Consider the following 18291-nt stretch of genomic DNA (forward strand, 5'->3'; position numbering starts at 1 on the left):
CAGTTCTGTCCGGGGTACAGGTGCCCACTTCGGTGCTGAATCCTCCAGGTGAGGAGTCCGACAACTTCCAGATAAGATGAAATGCACATTTCCATCTCTCCCAGTCAGTGTGTACCTTTCCTGGCCATTTCCAACCAATATGCTGCTTAAACTCCTTTCCACTCCAGCAGTTCACAGTTATCGTTCTGGGCCAGCAGCTGCAAATCCTGTTCAGACAACGCCTCACCATTTCTGTGATTCTATATAGCCACCTTTCCAGTCGGACTAACCGTGGTAGGGGCGATGGTCCATGAAGTAACCAAAGCTATCAGCTTGCTAGTGGCACCCGGAGGTACGCGAACTAGGCTAGGGGCCGTTCCCTATGCGACCAGTTTCTCCCTCCACCTGACCTGTAGTCAGCGTGGATAAGGGACCCACGGGGAGTTCTCTCCAGCCGTGTCCCAGAAGAACCTTCTTTCCTAGGGAGCTTCCCTTGTATTCCAATCCGTCCAGCAGCCTCTAAGGCCTGTTTCACACATCCGTTTGTGTCCATCAGTCAAAATCCGCCGTTTTGCAAAAAAAACGGATCCGCCATTTTTCTTGCCGGATCTGTTTTTTTTCCCATTGAGTTGCATTACCAGCGGATCTTGATGGATGGCTATCCGTTGGATCCGTTTTTTTGCGGATCTGCCAAAATTTTGACGTCCGCCGACATGCCCGAACAGACCATGCAACGTTTTTTCGGGCAGCAGGATCCGCATTTCTCACTGCGCATGCCCGAAAGACTTCACTCAGCCGTAAATTTAACCCTAAACTCTGTTCTGGCGGCTGAAAAATTCTCTCTTTTTCTCTCTCTCTCTCTCTCTCTCTCCCCTTCCCCAGGCAGCGGTATCTTTAAAATTCTTCCTTTGACGGATCCGTTAAAATAACGGTCCGCTGCCGAACATTGTGGTCAGTACAGGAACGGATCGGTATCCGCCATTTTAGCGGATTTTGACTGACCAAAAAAACTGATGTGTGAAACAGACCTAAGCAGTAGAGCTGCTGCAGACACGTCCTTCTGCTTTCCCTCCCTCAGGGTGATCTGATCTCACTTTCTATCCTGCTCATACGCTCCGCCCACATCCCAGCACTCTTCGTGTTCCAAGCAGGGAGCCATAAAGGGTGCTCTGCTATACTACTGGTGTGTGTGGGATGTGGGTGTTGGACTTCTGGTGGGGTGCACTCACCCTACCTGGTTGTGGGATACCACACTTCTGGGTGAGATGCAGAACCTCTGTGGCGACTGGACCCTCAGGGGCACCACAGATCACAATGTGAAGACAGGCAGAGGAGGGAAAGATTATGCTGCACTGAGAAATGCCTGTGATGCAGTTAGCTAGCAAGTGGGAGTGAGCAGGTAGTTGAAGTTAATGGGTTTTGGGTTTTTCTGGGCTCCACATAAATTTAAGCAGTCACTTTCTTTGGCTATAGAATGCAGAATACTGACACACTGTCAGGATCATGTTCTTTTGCCTGCGTAAGCAGTAGTCACATGACCGTAAGTATGCGATATCCGTACTTGCTGTAACATGTTGACAATCTAATCATCTGCTTATGTCAATAGAACATTGTGAGAAACAGGAAAAGTTGATGATGGCTCACACCAGCAAAAGAGCAGAATCCTGACAGTGTGTAGATTACACAGAGGATTCGACAATTACAGTAACAATGTCACTCTGCCTGTGATGCCGCTCCTACCTGGGGGCGGGACCCCGGGCCCGTCGTCACCACTTCCGGTGCCGTGGCCGCTTCGAGGGTCCCGTCGGGTGCGCACGCGCACCTCTCGCTCCTAGTTCCATGGTTGCACTATATTCCAGTGCGCACACGCGCTCTGCCCAGCTCTGTCTTCGGTCTTGTCCTCGCTATGATACTGGAGGACTTGACCCGGAAGTTCTTGTACTCATGTGCTATATCAGGCTACCTCTTCCTATGGGAGGTGCCTGATTATTGTTGTTCTTCCTGGCTTGGTCTTGTTAGTCCTTGCCTGGCTGTGCACTGGATTCAGGCCCTCTGCCTTTTGCTCTGTTCCTGGACTCTGCCTTGTGAGCTGTTCCTATACTCTGCCTAGCGGTACTTCCCAGCACATGGTCCGTGCATACACTCTGCTCTGTGTTCTGTCTAACTCTGCACTCCGGCGTGCTCTCCGTGCACACTCTGTCTGACTCTGTACTGTGGCATGTACCTTTGCATGCACCGTGCATTGCTCTCACCCGGGCGTGCTTGCCTGTACACGCCATACGTGCTCTCGTGTACGCGCCTTGCACTATCTAGCATCCAGCGCACTCCTGTGTACACTCCTAGTATTGTCCTGTACTCTCTGTGCTTCCGTACACTCATCCTGTTTACTCTGCGTGTCCCTGTGCCCATGCTTTGCATACTCTGGCACTCTGCACACCCCGGTTCCTAGACACACTCACTCGTGTCTCCTGTGAGCCGGCCACCTGGTGCCAGGAGTCGTGGTACCATACCCCCTGGGGCTTGCCCCTGACACTCCCTTGGTCCTCACTAGGCCAGCTCACCCTGGGAAGATTGGTGCCACGACCCAGAGGGTCCACTCCAGGAGTCGTCAGACATAGAATAACTAAAAAAAAATGTATGCGGAGCCCAGAAAAGCCCCATAAGCTGCACCACCTCTGACCTTTGTAAAGGCCACAGTAAAACTAGTATGGAGCTTCAGCATGTGTAGTTTGTCCCAGGTGTTGGTGACAAGCCCATCTGCGGGAGAGATAATAAATGGGCCTCTCTTTGTGTCTGTAACAGAACCTGCTTGCTTATTTGAAGGTGGAAATGGACCCCTTGATCTCTTGGACCCCTATGCGGCTGCATAAGTTGCAGCAATTATATGTCTGCCCCTGTAAGAGCTGATGCATGTGAAGAGGACTGTAATGGCAGAGATGGAAAGAAACGGATTCTTGTGAGTGTAAGGGTCTGTGATGCAGTAAGTGCAGGACATTGCTGCCAAAGAGTGATGTTGTGACCAGCAATTTGTGCTGAGCCGCTGGGATAGTGACACAGAGAGAGCAGCATTGATGAGTGAAGGAAGTGCTGCTGAGGACATTGTCAACAGATTGTCATAAGTGTCAGTTAATTGTTACGGGTATCAGCCAATTGCCACAAGTTTTCAGTGAGCTTTTAGTTGGTGATCTTATACCGCAGACCATCCTATGTCCCTACCATTCAGTGCTGCAATTAAAAAAAGACTTGAAGGTCATGTTAATAGTGTTCCATTTTCAATTTATTTGGACATTGCAATTTGAGCAATGATGTTTAAAGGGGTTGTCCACTCGGCCTTCGTACAAACTAAACATGAAGAGGAAGTCCGGGCTGCAGCTGACCTCTGCTTTCCGCTATCTCTTTCCATCGGTCTTCTCTCACTTTAAGTACACCCCAGAATGTGGCATTGCTCACATTGAACCTTAAGTCCTCTTTCTATGCCCTCCAGACCCTATCTGACTTCCTGACAGGAAACCATTACTTTCCCTTTCAACTTAACCCCTCTCACTCTGGGTTAGTCCCAACCATTAACTCTCACTATCCCTATTGCCAAACAACACTTCTTATCAATATTGCTAACATCTTTAGCGCACATCACAATTCACATTATATATCACATTTCACATTATACCACAAAGTATTAAGTGCTTTTCTTCAAGAGGGAACGTGAGCCACATGTCCATGTCCTTGCATATTGCCAAAATGTTCTGTAGGTACAACAGGTACGCGGGATGCAGTGACGAGACACGAGACGGATGTAACTTTTGGTGGTGGCTTTTATATATATGGATGCCGATGGGACTATCCTGAGCAACCGAACAAGATAACAACAATTGTCCTCGCAGGGACCAAGCACAAAGAAACACGGGTAATGAGAACACGACTAACCCAGCGAAGGCCGGTCACTATAGGGCCACGGTATGGCCGACTACGGGTCCTTAGTTACTATGTGTCACTTAGCCGTCATGACGTCCCACGGCGTGCTGTCCGATGATGCTTCGGCGTCGCAGCCGCAGGGCCCAGCTGCTGAGGATCTAGTGAAGGCTTCGGGCGTTTCTACGCCCAGGCGACATGAGGGCACAACAGGCCCTAGGAGAGTCCTTTGGCGGGGTAACCCCCCCGCGGAGGCAGCGGGATCCCGCCTGTTAATGGGAGGATGGAGGCCGCAGCCTCCGGGCAGGGACGAGCCGCAGTGATGCGGAGTGGCGACTGGTAGGCCGCTGGTGTGGGGAAGGTGACTTGACGGACAGACGTGACTGGCAGTAGGAGGGGACGGTTTGTACACCAGAGACGGAGACTGACAGGATAGAAGGGTGACAGCTAGGAAAGGCAGGATAGGAGGGTGTAGTACTGAGAAGTGACCACAAGATGGCAGGGGAGAGTAGTGCAGGACTATACATCAGCTTATGGCTCAGGATATGCTTAGTCATGGGGGGCGGGGAGATAGGAGCCCAGGAGGGGAATTCCCCTGTGGGAGAGGGGATAAATAGAAGTAGGCGGGGCTCAAGATTAGATTAGTCCCGGGAAGAGCTCAGAAGAAGACAGGGAAGAGAGAAGAGTTCGGCCAGGGGACGGACAGAGAAGAGACAGTCAGGGGGGTGGCCCTGACCTGACGGACCGCAGGACAGACGAGGCCCCGGGGGTACCCAGAGGCGTATCCAGGGGAGGGCGCACAGGGGCAGTTGCCCCGGGCGCAGCCAGCAGGGGGGTGCAGTCGGGCCGCCTAATGCAGCGGTCCGCAGTGTCTCCCCACGGCGGCTGCATTCTGCCGCTCCCCGTCCTGTGAGTCGGCTGTTCTCTGACGGCTGTCAGCTCGCGCAGAGAAGGAGGCCGCGCCGGCTCCCAGGCAGAAATTGTACTGGCGTCTATACAGACGCCAGTACAGTTGAAGCTCTGACTGCCGGGTCAGAGCGACGTCAGCAGCGTGATCATGTCATGTGATCATGCTGCTGACGTCACTCCCCGGCGCTCAGAGCAAGCGCTGGTGGTAAGTGTGCTCCTCTGTGGAGCTGAAGAACCATCGGAGATGGGGGGGTTATTGAGTGGAGATGGGGTTTAATGTGGGGATGGGGGTTAATGAGTGGGGGGGTTATTGAGTGGAGATGGGGGTTAATGTGGGGATGGGGGTTAATAAGTGGGGGTTTAATGATTGGAGATGGGGGTTTAATGAGTGGAGATGGGGGGTTAATGAGTGGAAATGGGGGTTAATTAGTGAGAATGGGGGTTAATTTGTGGGGGGTTAATGAGTGGAGATGGGGGTTAATGAGTGGAGGGGTTAATGAGTGGGGATGGGGGTTAATGAGTGGAGGGGTTAATGAGTGGGGATAGGGGTTAATGAGTGGGGGTACATAATGTGTGGGGGGGATTTGGGAGTAGGGACGAGGGGTTATTGAGTGGGGATGGGGGATACTTCATGTGTGGGGGGATTTGGAGTGGGGATGGGGGGTACTTAATGTGTGTGGGGGATTATTGGGGATGGGGGGATTTGGAGTGGGGATGGTATTTAACGTGTGTGGGGAGATTTAAGGACACAAAATGAAGAGTATGTATGAGGGCATATATGAGGAAACAGTATGGGGGATGGGTGCAGATAGTAAGGGGTGCGAACGGGTGAATGTATGTGGACACAATATGGCGAGAGAGGGTGATGGGATGTGTGCAGACACAGTATGGGGAGTCGGGGGGTAAATATATGAGGAGACAGTATGGTGAACAGAGGGGATGTTAGAGGAGATAGTATGAGGAGGGAGGGGAATAGTGTGAGGCGACAGTATATTGCAGATATTTTTATTTAGGAGCATTATAATGACACTTCTATCTTTAAGGGCATCGTGTGGAGATTTGCTGTAGAAGACCGGAGAAGATGGAAGTCTGCAGAGACGGCTGTGGATGAAAAAACTCATCATGGGGTCTGGACAAGAAGAAGAAAAGGAGAACGACTTCAGAGACGACGTCATCTATAAGGTACCTGGATGTAAATGTTATTTGTGATACTAATTCTCATGTTTTTATTTGTTAGGAACAGTAAAGGGGTTGTGCAGGTCTGTGCTGAGTCTGCAGTCATTCTATGTGACTGCAGACTTCTGAATTCTCACAGTGCCCACTGAACGCTGTCAGGATTCTCTCGTGCCGGTAATTTACATACATGCGGTCACATGCTGACTAGACATGTGTGGCCTCACTCCATGAAAGTGAACAGAGCGAGGCCGGGCACATCTAGTCGGAATGTGGCCAGAAGTATACAAATCACATACTTGTCCTGTACATCGGCAAGGGAGAATCCTAAAAGTGTGCAGTGCATTCGCTGTGAGAATTCAGAAGCTGCAATGTGAGGATTCAGCACTGCAGGTTCCAGTGTCATCACATGGACACTTCACTTATATGCGATTTTCATAGTTATGGTCTTGTGACAACGAGCATCTCTTCCTGCTTTCAGTTTTTTACTGAACATTGAGAGCATTAGGAAGAGCGGCTCGTGGGTACATGGCTAAGTGTGCAAGTTGCATATGTACTTGGGGGGGGCGCCGAACCGAATTCTTGCCCCGATTGCCAGAAAGCCTAGATACGCCTCTGGGGGTACTGACTGGACGACAACCTCAGACAGGTGAAGCGATGGGGGTAGATTGGTCTAGGACAGCCCCCAGTGAAAGATCCGCGAGTTGCCTTACTGTGACTGGAACGAAGGTGCAGGTACCCGGGCCTGGAGACAGTGTGAAGAAGCTGCGGTGCGTGTTTGGTGGTCGTCAGGAGGACGACGAATAAGTCCGGAACTCTTACACGTGAAATCTGTCTCCACCTCATCCTTGAGTCGTCTGGTGTCTGCGGCATCCGAACAGGGTAAGCAGTGGTCCATCCCACCCAAGCCCGGCCCCTACCACATTTGGCGTAGTCAGCAGGATCGCCGCCGCTAATACGACACCTTCCGTGGCAGGCCTGCGTTTGAAGAACCTAGAAGGACGTGGACCGTTCCTCTGTGGATTACAAACACCTGTGGATTACAAATCGCTGACCTGTGTGTTATAAATTGGGGATGCTGTTTCGGATCTGTGTTGCCAACAGAGGATCCGGGGTGGCGCCAGATTCCGTCCAAGATGGCGGTGGTACTCCAACGCCGGGGAGAGGCATGGGCGTTTGCAATTGTTCTAGATGGACTGGGGCCCCCTCCAACGTACCCCTGGGGGGAGCGGTGTGTCTGGAGACCGCCGTCCCCTCATACTGGACCCGGGCAGCTGGATGGAGAAGTCGGCCATCGCCCCACCCAGGAGCGGGAGTGGCCCGGGAGAGAAGGCCGGCTGCGGCTGATTGGCGCCATTCGATTGTTGCCCACCGGACGGGATGCGACGCTGCAGCTGCCGTGGCCTCGGACGCCTGGAGTGGCAATGGCGTCGGGAGATCGAGTCTCGCTGGGAGACCAGCTTCTTGGAGTCACAGACAGTCCTCCAGACTTCGGGAGGAGAAAAGGAGCGAAGGCGGGCCCCGCGGGAGCGGCCGCCGAAGACACCACCAGGGAGCCTCCCCACGGGATCCCCGAGCCTGTAGGCTAGCCCTGCCGCATGGCGGGGTGAAGAACGGAGGCTACGGGAGGAGCCGTGGGATGACGTGTCGGAGGCTACGGCGCTGGGGAAGGTGAGAGTTCCCCCGGCTCTGCCGGCAGCTCCGCAAACGGCCCCCACCACTCGGCCGCAGCGCACGGCCTCCTGTGCTCCTGGAAGCCCGGCTGCGTAGGGCTCTGCGGCCTCCGCCAGGCTGAGCGAAGCCCCTGCTCCCGTCCCCGTGCCACCTCGCCCGGCGGCGCCATGTCCGGTGTCGCCGGTGTGGAGCCAGCCCACGGCCAACGCTGCTGCATTCCACCTGTCAGCGGCGGCCCCGTCCCTGAAGCCGGCCTCTACTCCGGCCCCTTCTGCAACACCGGTTGCGGCCCGCCCTGCGGCCACATCTGTGTCATCACCGGAGTCCGCCGTGGCCTGCTTGTCGGGCTCTGCGGCCTATTCATCAGGAACTACGGCTGCCCCTACCCACCGACCGGCCCCAGCAGCTGCTGGGTCGCCAACATCTGCGGCCGCCTCTGCCCCGCTCTCAACCCTGGCTGCGTCCCGCCCTCCGGACTCCGGGGCCTACACCGGACCCTCTGTTTGTGTCGCGGAGGTCATCCAAAAGAAAAAGGCCAGGGTGCAGGAGGTCTGGAACCTGCTCCATGAGAGAGGGGAGGCTGGCATGGCGGCTGCACAATCTATGGGACGGCTCGTATATACTAACTTGCAGAAAGGATACGGGTTCATCCGAGACCTCGCAACCGGCCAAAAGGTGTACATCAATGTGACCTCCATTCGTCACGGCCGGGCGTTGCGAGAGGGGGACTTGGTGTCATACTACAAGGAATACTGTCCCCGCGGCTACTACGCGGTAGCCGTAATCGCAGAACCCGAATCTCACGAGCCCCCATAGAAAGGACCCCTAAAGACACCCCCTGCATCCTGGGAGCTCCACGGCTGTGGGGCCCCTTGCTACCGGCCACCAGGAGATGACTTGGACTGTCGGGATTTCGCTGCACCGTTGTGCAGGCCACGAGGACAGTGTTCGTCCAGGTTGAAAGAAAATTTTTCTTTTAATATAGTTAAGTTTGTTTTTCCTGACATAGTGGGGATGCGTAAAAGGAAGTACTAACGTTAAAGGGAGGGGGAGTCTTTATTTTAAGAATGCTGTACGGAAAATGTTTTGGGAAAATATGTTAACGTGCTTGGAAAAAAAGAGGAAAAAAACAAAAAAAAAAAGAGAAAAGAAAAAGGGGTTACCCCAGTTTAGTAACTCCTTATGTTATTAAAGTAAGAGTAATAGTCTGTTAAGAGTTGATTTAGTGAATAATGTATTTGGCAAAAATGTATATGTAACAGGTTTCTGGTACGAGGTAGAGGTGACGAATACGCTGACCATGACTCTTAAGTGGCAGACGAAGAAACGAGGAACATTGAGCCAGTCAGTGGTCCAACAGTCAGGTCCCCAACACCACGGACACCCCAAAAGGACGAGCGGGCGTCGATGACCTGGTAGGTGAAAGGTCTCGGTCATGGCGTTCCGGACAACTGAAGGTAGTGGAAGGGGAGAGCAGTGGGAGGTTCACGCCGTAGAGTTTTCCGGGTGGACCTCGCCAACCCTAAATAAGTTGTCACGTGGCGTGCGCGCTGGCGAGTAGTGGTAGGCTGCACGGAGCATGGTGCTCCCGGTTTAGTTCGGCCCCCCCGTGGGTGGCGGGTGCGGCCAACGACTGGTCCGACAACAGACTGTGGATAAGTTTTAGAACGACGTAGGTAGGATGATTGTCGGGACGGCAATGGACAAAGGGAGGGAGAGTGTGGGGAAGGTGACTTGACAGACAGACGTGACTGACAGTAGGAGGGGATGGTTTGTACACCAGAGACGGAGACTGACAGGATAGAAGAGTGACAGCTAGGAAAGGCAGGATAGGAGGGTGTAGTACTGAGAAGTGACCACAAGATGGCAGGGGAGAGTAGTGCAGGACTATACATCAGCTTATGGCTCAGGATATGCTTAGTCATGGGGGGCGGGGAGATAGGAGCCCGGGAGGGGAATTCCCCTGTGGGAGAGGGGATAAATAGAAGTAGGCGGGGCTCGAGATTAGATTAGTACCGGGAGGAGCTCAGAAGAAGACAGGGAAGAGAGAAGAGCTCGGCCAGGCGACGGACAGAGAAGAGACAGTCAGGGGGGTGGCCCTGACCCGACGGACTGCAGGACAGGCGAGGCCCCGGGGGTACTGATTGGACGACAACCTCGGACAGGTGAAGCGCTGGGGGTAGATTGGTCTAGGACAGCCCCCAGTGAAAGATCTGCGAGGTGCGTTACTGTGACTGGAACGAAGGTGCAGGTACCCGGGCCTGGAGACAGTGTGAAGAAGCTGCGGTGCGTGTTTGATGGTCGTCAGGAGGACGACGAATTAATCCAGAACTGTTACACGTGAAATCTGTCTCCGCCTCGTCCTTGAGTCGCCTGGTGTCTGCGGCGTCCAAACAGAGTAAGCAGTGGTCCACCCCCCCAAGCCCGGCCCCTACCACACTGGCACAGCCTGGGGCTGTGCTGGGAGTCCCACGGATGGCAGTCGCGAGCTGGGATGAGGCGACCGCGGGCAGCAGCGGACAGGCCGCGGGCTGGAGTGAAGTGGCAAAGGGCAGGCCGCAGCCGTGAGCTGGGGTGGAGCGGCAATGGCCACGGGCGGCAGCGGGCAGGCCGCAGCCGCGAGCTGGAGTGGAGCGGCAATGGCTGACAGGCCGTAGCCGTAGACTGGAGTGAAGCGGTGTTCTTTGGTTTGTCAGCTAGGTGCCGTCTCTCTGCGTTCCACAACGAGTCTCCCTCCCGTCTCTCCTGCCGCTGTCTTCCTCTCTGGTGGCTGCTGGAGGCTCTTGCTCTCTGGCGCGCTTGAGGTCTCCTGCTCCTCCTCTGCCGATCTGCTGACTTACCCTCGCTAGCGTCCTCCGCCCCTTTTATATTAGCTCCTCCCCCAACCGTTCTGGAAGTCTGCCATCCGTCCTCTAATTCTGTCCCCCGGAAACAGACCCCCTAGGAACCTTGGTGACGGTCCCCTTGGTTCCGGCCCGGACACACGGCGGGGGCCCTTCCTCCTACAGTTCCATTGCAGGTTGGATGATGTCTGCTACCTTTGGCATGTGTCTTTAGTTACTGATGGTCTTTGCCCTTTACATCCTCACAAAAGCATGGGAAGAGTTCCTGTGGTTTGCAGGTTCACTTTGGCAGAATTTGCACTATTTATATAGTCGCTGTTTTTCTCATAAGTACTTTTGCTTTTTCCCTTTTGTTAGGCTGGTTTCACACTTGCGTTTTTTTGCGCTGTATTTTAGCACTAAAAAACGCATGCGCTTTTTTCCCCTATATTTTGCATGGGATGCGCTTATGTGTGCATACACATGCGTTTTTACGCGCATGCGTTTTTTTGTGGTGTGCACTCAAAATGCATCCTGTTGCATTTTTTGGGCGACCGACTTGCCTCAAAAAACCGCATGCGCGCGCAATGCGTTTTTTTTTTTTTTTTTTTTACAGCAAGACACCCATTATAAGTCTATGGGTGCGCATATGTGCGCATTGGCATGCTCATGTATGCGTTTTTTTGCGCATGCATTTTTTTGTTGACCATTGGTTTGACAATGGAAATTAGAGGTTTGGGTTAGGGTTAGTTAAGGGGGGTTAGGGTTTGGGTTAGGGTTAGTATGGTTTGGTTAAGGGTTAGGGTTTAGGGTTATTTAGGGGTTAGGGTTAGGGTTTGGGTTAGGGTTAGTAGGGTTTGGTTAAGGGTTAGGGTTAGTATGGTTTGGTTAAGGGTTAGGTTCAGGGTTAGGGTTAGTATGGTTTGGTTAAGGGTTAGGGTATGGTTTGGTTAAGGGTTAGGGTTAGTTAAGTCATGGTTTGGGTTAGTGTGAGGGGCCAACTAATGTTGGAAAAAAACGCAAACGCACTAAAAACGCATAAAAACGCTGCGTTTTTTTTCATGCATGCGCATAAAAATGCTTGAAAAAAACGCAGCATTTGTATGCATTTTTTCCATGCGTTTTTTCGCGGGAAAAACGCGCTGCAAAAAAAAGCAAGTGTGAAAGTAGCCTTACAGATGCATAGGGCAATCTTTTTTTTTTTTTTTTTAAAAACTTCAATATAACATTGCCATTATGTCTCAGTACAATAATCAGGCAAATGTTGTGTCTCACCTAGAGAAGGGGATCCACATAGCTTCTGGTCCAGATGACAAGGGGCGCTGGTGCAACATGGCTCATGAGTCACTAATGGAGCAGTTCTGAAGATGTAGCTGATATCAGTGTAGTGAAGCTACACTTACACACCAGAAATGAGCAGCAGCAATGAAGTAGTGGAAACTTGGATGTAGCAGAGTTGAGCAAAGGAACTGGAGATGTAGATGTAGCAGAGTTGAGCAGTGAAACTGAAGTTGTGAAGACCTACATGAAGCAGAGTTGAGTAAAGAAACTGAAATACTGGAGATTTGGATGTAGTAGAGCTGATCTGTAGAGTAGTGGAGACCTGGATGTAGCAGAGCTGAGCTGTGGAACTGGAGTACTTGAGACAGATGTAGCAGTGTGAGGAGTGGTACTGGAGTAGTGGAAACTCATCAGGAACACAGATGTCTGAATACTCAGATGGCGTCAAGCACCGGAGCCAGTATTACATGGCGGTATGACATAATTGGGATGCACCTGATTGCTGCAGCAACCTGACATGTTGTATGGGAAACTGGGCAGGAGGTGCGATATAGTACCCAGCACTCGAACTGGAAGAGTTAAAGGGGTTGACACTATTAGGACAATGTTAGGCACCGATAAAATAATAAACCTATACTCGCCCCCTGTGCCCGTGTCGGCACTGCTCCAGGGTTTTGGCACTTGCGGTCCTGGGACTGTGATGCGATGGAATGACATGTGGTGCCCGGTGCTCAATCAGCGCTGGCATCACTGTCTACATCTTCAGACAAATTGAACATGAAGAGGAAGTACGGCCTGCAGCTGATCTCTGGCTTCATCTTCACGTTCAGTTTGTCCCAAGGTAGAGACAGTGATGCCAGCGCTGATTGGGCACCGGTGTCACGTGTCACAACATCGCATTACAACCCCGAGGAGAGCGAGTAACCGGCGCCGGCACGGAAGGATATTATAAGCTTTATTATTTTATAGGGGCCTAACATTTAGTTTAAGAAGAGCTTAAATCCATGAACCCATAGATGCACTGTCCTCTCCTTGCAGCATTTCCACATTGCTGTGATTGGAGAGGTGGATGGGATTGCCATATAAATGACAGCATTACCTTCAGATGCTCTAGATTCCACTTTTGTGACCCACATTAACTATATAATTATGACATATCCTTTGGAAATAAAATAAATGTTCAAAACAGGATGAAGTCATAGAGGAATAACTGCCACATTCACCCACATTTGCATTTAGAATGGCAAGAACAACAGGTAATTCAGTAACAAAACAATTAAATATAAGGACCCCAACAAATTACCGCACTAAAAAGTTATTATATTTCTTTATCAGATTTAAGGCCGTGCGGCTTATGCTATACAGTACATCCTGGGCAACCAAAATTCTTGAAAGAGACTTCCATATATTTATGATCGAGTTAATACTTAATAGATGTGACTAAGGGTCATGTGCAGTTTGAACATATTGGCCCTAAGGGGAGTTCTTTACAACCTACTTAAAATCACGTTTTTTTGTGTACTCAGGAAATTGCACACTTAAAAGGATAATAAAAATATGTTTGCTTGCATGTTTATTTATTATTTTTCATATTTTATATTTTTTTTTGTTTTCACCAATTCTAGAAATAAAAGTTTAAAAAAGATGGCCGAAGGTCATATATACAGTATATATTTCTTATGTGTATTAAACTGTGCTAATGTGGGGTTTATATGTGATGAAGGTTGTTTCTATGAATTTTCCACTAGATGTCACTATATGGTGTATTTTAATATATGTATCATTTGGTTATTAACATGTCACAATTATGCCAAGAATTTTGTACCCAAGTGATATACCTTTACCTTGAATAATAATAAAGTATGCTTAACAATGTAGTAGGTTTCCTCATAGTTGTTGGCTCAATAGTTTTTACTGATTTTTGCTTAATGTATTTTATATTGTGTAGTTTAACCATTTTAGTGTTAAGTGTATGGTGCATTGCTTCACAAAACCCTGACAAGCCTTAGGATCAATATTAAAATGTGCAGGAATGAACAAATGTGGAAATGTTTCCCTAGCTGGATGTTGCAGGTGAATATTAGGCTAGGTGCAGACGATCGTAGATAATCGGGTCGATTATGCAAATCACACTCTGATCAAAGTCTAATCAGAGTTTGATCAGAGTGTGATCTGATTCCCTCGGAGAAGATGGAGCAAAAAAAGTCTCCTTTTTCTCTATTCTGTCAGTCCGTAGAAATTCGACTGAACTCAGATGTCATCAGAGTGCAGTCTGATATTTTCCATGGACTCATTGACTTGCATGGCCCAGTTTGTTCCAAATATCAGACTAAATTTTTTTCTCTGGGACTGGCTCTTTTAAGCCGGAGTCACACTAGCAACAAAAACGGACAAGTGCAATGAGATAAAAAATTGCATTGCAATCGTCCCAATGTTAATCTATGGGGCAGCTCCCAACATCCGATTTTTTTCTCGGCCGTTTTCCTCGGACCGATACAATCGCAGAATGCTGCAATTGTCACCGATTATTGGATCGGACTCGCCAATGCAAGTCTATGGGTGCGATAAAAAATCAGATTACAAACGGACCACAAGTGTGACTTGCGTGAAAATCGCACCCGGTGTCCTTTAACAAAAGCCGGCAATTCATTTTGCGAGACAGTAAAATCACACTGCCATGTTTAATAAAGAAATGAAAGACTAGATAAAGGCACATAGAATACTTATATATAAATGTCATTGAGACACATATAAATATATATTTATATTTCATAGAGTACTACATAGCAGAATAGCAGCTAATTCAATTGCCGGCTTCTGTAAAATAATTCTAAAACCCGACATGAAATGATACATAGCTTACATACAGTAAACCATTTCATTTCATGTATTTTTTATATGTCCCTGACTAATAGTTAGATTAGGGTTTGTGTGTAAAATTTGGGACATCTAGGTGTTAAATTAAGGGGTTAATTTGTTGAAAAAAATTGTGTGGGCTCCCGTGGTAAATGCGCAACCAGCGAGGGAAAGCCAGTGAGTGAGGGCAGATATTAATAGCCTTGAGAAGGACCATTGTTTTTGCCCCCCGGCTACAAAAATCTGCCCCCAGACAAGGCGCATCTCTATTCCCATTGCTCTGTAGCGGTGGCTAATTGGTTAATATTAATGGATTAATGTCACCTTGCTATTGGAAGGTGACATTAAGCCGATTAATAATGGAGAGGTGTCAATAAGACACCGATCCATTATTAACCCTAGACTATTAAATGGTTAAAAAAACACACAGACATGAATTAAAAATTCTTTTAATGAAATAAAGACACCACGTTTTTGACCAGATTTATTACTTTGCTGATCCATAAATAAACCATGGACCTGTAAAAAAATAAAACAAAAAAACAACAATATCCTTACCTCTCTGCTGGTCAGTCACGTCCCCTGCTGCAATCCATCAGAAGGGGTTAAGTGGTTTAGAACGGGACTGGTGCTAATGCGACCAGCCCGTTGTAAACCACTGCTAGAATGAATTAGTTCCTCTCTGCGCAGCCTCCCCGGCTGACCGGAGATGAACTAATGAGCGTGGGAAAGTTTTTGAATTTGAAGGACGGTGGGAAGCAGGTTGAGAAAGAGAGAACCCTTCCAGTCCAGAGAGCGCAAAGGCCAGGGCCCGGTCCCCGAGGTTGATTGGAACTTTATGTCCGGCAGCAGACACCGGAGGAGTAGTGAGCCGCTAACGCCTTACTCCCATCATAGACTTGGGACAAAACAGCAACTGAATAGAGAGCCGGGACGCAGTGAGGAGTCCCCGAAGCAGGCTACAGCTGTCTGTCATACAAGTAGAGACTAGGAACACCTAGAGAGAGGCATTCCAGGGTAACTAAGTACTGGAGTGCTTCGCACCTAAAGGCGCATTGGAGGAGTCGTTCAGTAAGGTACATGTTGGCGGAGTGTGGAAGGGAGAATCCTATCCTGCCTGGAGGTTGGCTGGAGCCCTGACCTGGAGAACACGGTATGGAGGCAGGCCGCAGCCGCGAGCTGGAGTGGAGCGGCAACGGCTGACAGGCCGCAGCCGTGGACTGGAGTGAAGCGGTGTTCTTTGGTTTGTCGGCTAGGTGCCGTCTCTCTGCGTTCCACAACGAGTCTCCCTCCCGTCTCTCCTGCCGCTGTCTTCCTCTCTGGTGGCTGCTGGAAGCTCTTGCTCTCTGGCGCGCTTGAGGTCTCCTGCTCCTCCTCTGCCGGTCTGCTGACTTACCCTCGCTAGCGTCCTCTGCCCCTTTTATATTAGCTCCTCCCCCAACCGTTCTGGAAGTCTCGGCCATCCGTCCTCTAATTCTGTCCCCCGGAAACAGACCCCCTAGGAACCTTGGTGACGGTCCCCTTGGTTCCGGCCCGGACACACGGCGGGGGCCCTTCCTCCTACAGTTCCATTGCAGGTTGGATGATGCCTGCTACCTTTGGCATGTGTCTTTAGTTACTGATGGTCTTTGCCCTTTACATCCTCACAAAAGCATGGGAAGAGTTCCTGTGGTTTGCAGGTTCACTTTGGCAGAATTTGCACTATTTATATAGTCGCTGTTTTTCTCATAAGTACTTTTGCTTTTTCCCTTTTGTTAGGCTGGCTTCACACTTGCGTTTTTTTGCGCTGTATTTTAGCGCTAAAAAACGCATGCGCTTTTTTCCCCTATATTTTGCATACACATGCGTTTTTACGCGCATGCGTTTTTTTGTGGTGTGCGCTCAGGCGCACAAAATGCATCCTGTTGCATTTTTTGGGTGTCCGACTTGCCTCAAAAAAACGCATGCGCGCGCAATGCGTTTTTTTTTACAGCAAGACACCCATTATAAGTCTATGGGTGCGCATATGTGCGCATAGGCATGCTCATGTATGCGTTTTTTTGCGCATGCATTTTTTTGTTGACCATTGGTTTGACAATGGAAATTAGGGGTTTGGGTTAGGGTTAGTTAAGGGGGGTTAGGGTTAGGGTTTGGGTTAGGGTTAGTATGGTTTGGTTAAGGGTTAGGGTTTAGGGTTAGTTAGGGTTAGGGTTTGGGTTAGGGTTAGTAGGGTTTGGTTAAGGGTTAGTATGGTTTGGTTAAGGGTTAGGGTTAGGTTCAGGGTTAGGATTAGTATGGTTTGGTTAAGGGTTAGGGTTTGGTTAAGGGTTAGGGTTAGTAAAGTCATGGTTTGGGTTAGTGTGAGGGGCCAACTAATGTTGGAAAAAAACGCAAAAACGCACTAAAAACGCATACAAACGCATAAAAACGCTGAGTTTTTTTCATGCATGCGCATAAAAATGCTTGAAAAAAACGCAGCATTTGTATGCGTTTGCGTTTTTTCCATGCGTTTTTTCGAGGGAAAAACGCGCTGCAAAAAAAGCAAGTGTGAAAGTAGCCTTACAGATGCATAGGGCAATCTTTTTTTTTAAAAACTTCAATATAACATTGCCATTATGTCTCAGTACAATAATCAGGCAAATGTTGTGTCTCACCTAGAGAAGGGGATCCACATAGCTTCTGGTCCAGATGACAAGGGGCGCTGGTGCAACATGGCTCATGAGTCACTAATGGAGCAGTTCTGAAGATGTAGCTGATATCAGTGTAGTGAAGCTACACTTACACACCAGAAATGAGCAGCAGCAATGAAGTAGTGGAAACTTGGATGTAGCAGAGTTGAGCAAAGGAACTGGAGATGTAGATGTAGCAGAGTTGAGCAGTGAAACTGAAGTTGTGAAGACCTACATGAAGCAGAGTTGAGTAAAGAAACTGAAATACTGGAGATTTGGATGTAGTAGAGCTGATCTGTAGAGTAGTGGAGACCTGGATGTAGCAGAGCTGAGCTGTGGAACTGGAGTACTTGAGACAGATGTAGCAGTGTGAGGAGTGGTACTGGAGTAGTGGAAACTCATCAGGAACACAGATGTCTGAATACTCAGATGGCGTCAAGCACCGGAGCCAGTATTACATGGCGGTATGACATAATTGGGATGCACCTGATTGCTGCAGCAACCTGACATGTTGCTTGAGAAACCGGGCAGGAGGTGCGATATAGTACCCAGCACTCGAACTGGAAGAGTTAAAGGGGTTGACACTATTAGGACAATGTTAGGCACCGATAAAATAATAAACCTATACTCGCCCCCTGTGCCCGTGTCGGCACTGCTCCAGGGTTTTGGCACTTGCGGTCCTGGGACTGTGATGCGATGGAATGACATGTGGTGCCCGGTGCTCAATCAGCGCTGGCATCACTGTCTACATCTTCAGACAAATTGAACATGAAGAGGAAGTACGGCCTGCAGCTGATCTCTGGCTTCATCTTCACGTTCAGTTTGTCCCAAGGTAGAGACAGTGATGCCAGCGCTGATTGGGCACCGGTGTCACGTGTCACAACATCGCATTACAACCCCGAGGAGAGCGAGTAACCGGCGCCGGCACGGAAGGATATTATAAGCTTTATTATTTTATAGGGGCCTAACATTTAGTTTAAGAAGAGGTTAAATCCATGAACCCATAGATGCACTGTCCTCTCCTTGCAGCATTTCCACAT

Source organism: Dendrobates tinctorius, unplaced genomic scaffold, assembly GCF_039654945.1.
Source record: "Dendrobates tinctorius isolate UK_male_01 unplaced genomic scaffold, ASM3965494v1 ptg000029l, whole genome shotgun sequence".
NCBI lineage: Eukaryota > Metazoa > Chordata > Amphibia > Anura > Dendrobatidae > Dendrobates > Dendrobates tinctorius.